General features: G+C 35.8%; 1 pseudogene; it reads right to left on the bottom strand.

Moving 5' to 3' along the window:
* Positions 1-1,160: 1,160 nt before the first annotated feature.
* LOC139026573 (zinc finger matrin-type protein 4-like) overlaps positions 1,161-3,417 on the bottom strand; it is a 29,366-nt pseudogene continuing 27,109 nt past the window's right edge.

Raw genomic sequence — 3,417 nt, 5'->3', positions numbered from 1 at the left:
CTAGACCATTCTATTACCACTAAGAACCATTCTATTACACTAAGAATCATTCTATTACAACTAGTAAATCATTATATTACACTAAACATCTCAATTACACTAAGAGCATCTATTACACATATCAGTATATTACACTATTACACTAAAATACATTAACATATCTCTATTACACTAAGAATCCATTCTTTACACAAGAATCAATTCTATCATTCTATTACACTAAGAATCATTATATTACACTAAGAATTATTCAATTACACTAAGAATCATTATATTACACTAAGAATCATTCTATTACACTATTACACTAAGAATCATTCTATTACACTAAGAATCATTCTATTACACAAAGAATCATTCTATTACACAAAGAATCATTATATTACACTAAGAATCCTTCTATTACACTAAGAATCCTTCTATTACACTAAGAATCCTTCTATTACACTAAGAATCATTATATTACACTATTACACTAAGAACCATTCTATTACACTAAGAATCATTCTATTACACTAAGAATCGTTCTATTACACTAAGAATCAATATATTACACTAAGAATCACACTGAGAATCATTCTATTACACTAAGAATCATTATATTACACTAAGAATCATTCAATTACACCCCCAGAGAGAGATACATGTAAGTATGACTTGGAGAGACAAAAGAGAGAGAGAGGAGAGAGAGGTAAGAGGGAGAGAAACTAACAATGTTCTGCTTTAAAAAAGAAAGAATGATCTGATTAAAGTCAGAAATGGAGAAATACGCAGCTCGTTAACCAAGCCTCCTAATTGGATCAATAACATTTACTTATTACATTTTTCACGATTCATAAGATTAATAAGAATAACAACTACAATTTGCTCTCAACTTGCGATGCATCCCCAAAGGCACCCTATTCCCCCAATGGCACCCTATTCCCTATATAGTGCACTACTTTTGACCAGGGCTTAGGGGGCTTTGGTCAAATGTAGTGCACTATATAGGGAGTAGGGCGCCATGCCATTTAGGGCACAATACCAGTGTGGTTACAAATAGAAAGGAGAGAGGACTTGGCTGAGGCAGATTACATTAGGGGGTGGGGGTTAGATGTCAGGATTACAGGTAAAGACAGAGGTATAGACCGACCAACTGACTGACAGATAGACAGACTCACTCACTTGTTTTGGTGTCTGGAGCCCTGGAGATGTGCGTAGTACTGTTCTATTGAGTGCAGAGTGACATCACACACACTGTAACTGCTCCTCAAACCTGGAGGTACACAGGAACACACAATGGAACTGAATCAAATGATTGGAAATGGATCACAATGGAACTGAATCAAATGATAGGAACTTGATCACAATGGGACTGAATCAAATTATCGGAACTTGATCACAATGGAACTGAATCAAATGATTGGAACTTGATCACAATGGAACTGAATCAAATGATTGGAACACCTGTCTCCTATGGACACGTCCTGGACTCCTGTGATATGATCTCTGTCTAATCATACAGGGCCGGCCAGAACTAATCAGTTGGACGGGCATTTGATTTCCATTGGGGGCAACTTGGTTCCACAGGACCTCCTATGTGTGAACTCTTTGAGTGTAATATAACTGTACAAATGTATTCCCTTTTTAATGTGGCATGAACACAATCTGATTGTCAAACAAATCTAGACCATTCTATTACACTAGAACCATTCTATTACCACTAAGAAATCATTCTATTACAACTAGTTAAATCATTATATTACACTAGAACATTCTATCAATAAGAACATTCTATTACACTTAATATTCTATTACACTAAATAATCATTCTATTACACTAGAATCATTCTTTACACAAGAATCATTCTATTTACACTAAGAATCATTATATTACATAGAATTATTCTAATTACACTAAGAATCATTATATTACACTAAGAATCATTCTATTACACTATTAACTAACGAATTATACTATTACACTAAGAATATTCTATTACACAAGAATCATTCTTTACACTAAAGAATTATATTATACTAAGAATCCCTTCTATTACACTAAGATCTTCTTATAACTAAGACTCCTTCTATTACACTAAGAATCATTATATACCTATTCACTAGAACATCTATTACACTAAGAGATCATTCTATTACATAAGAATCGTTATCACTAAGAAAATATATTACACTAAGAATCACTGGATCATTCTATATTTACACTAAGATCATTATATTACACTATGAATCATTCAATTCACCCAGAGAGAGATACATGTTAAGTATGCCTTGGAGAGACAAAAGAGAGGAGAGGAGAGAGAGGTAAGAGGAGAAGAAGAACTAACCAATGTTCTGTTTAAAAAAAGAAAGAATGATCTGATTAAAGTCAGAAAATGGGAGAAATACGCAGCTCGTTAACCAAGCCTCCCTAATGGATCAAAACACTGTTACTTATTACATTTTTCACGATTCATAAGATTAATAGAAATAACAACTACAATTTGCTCTCAACTTGGATGCATCCCCAAAGGCAACCCTATCCCAATGGCCCTATTCCTATATAGTGCACTACTTTTGACAGGGTTAGGGGGCTTTGGTCAAATGTAGTGCACTATATAGGGTAGGGCCATGCCATTTAGGGCACAATACCAGTGTGGTTACAAAGAAAGGAGAGAGGAATTGGCTGAGGCAGATTACATTAGGGGGTGGGGGTTAGATGTCAGGATTACAGGTAACAGAGTATAGAACGCAACTGACTGACAGATAGACAGACTCACTCACTTGTTTTGGTGTCTGGAGCCTGGAGATGGCGTAGTACTGTGTTCTTTGAGTCAGAGTGACATACACACACTGTAACTGCTCCCTCAAACTGGAGGTACACAGGAACAACCAATGGAACTGAATCAAATGATTGGAAATTGATCACAATGGAACTGAATCAAATGAATAGGAACTTGATCACAATGGACTGAATCAAATTATCGAATTGATCAACAATGGAACTGAATCAAATGATTGGAATTGATCACAATGGAACTGAATCAAATGATTTGGACACCTGTCTCCTGGGACACGTCCTGGACTCCTGTGATATGATCTCTGTCTAATCATACAGGGCCGGCCAGAACTAATCAGTTGGACGGGCATTTGATTTTCATTGGGGGCAACTTGGTTCCACAGGACCTCCTATGTGTGAACTCTTGAGTGTATATAACTGTAATAAATGTATTCCCTTTTTAATGTGGCATGAACACAATCTGATTGTCAAACAAATAACTTCAAAAAGTAGGTTACCTTCACACTTTCGTCCAATATAATCCCACCATCCGAACAGTGCCAGCTGCACCCGCCACCTTTCCTTCAATTGCAGTGGTGCAGTGCTATGTTTTTAGGTGAGGGAGCGAAAATATACTTTTTTAAACGACATCCTAATTA

Source organism: Salvelinus sp. IW2-2015, unplaced genomic scaffold, assembly GCF_002910315.2.
Source record: "Salvelinus sp. IW2-2015 unplaced genomic scaffold, ASM291031v2 Un_scaffold5148, whole genome shotgun sequence".
NCBI lineage: Eukaryota > Metazoa > Chordata > Actinopteri > Salmoniformes > Salmonidae > Salvelinus > Salvelinus sp. IW2-2015.
This window is presented reverse-complemented; position numbering and strand designations above follow the sequence as displayed.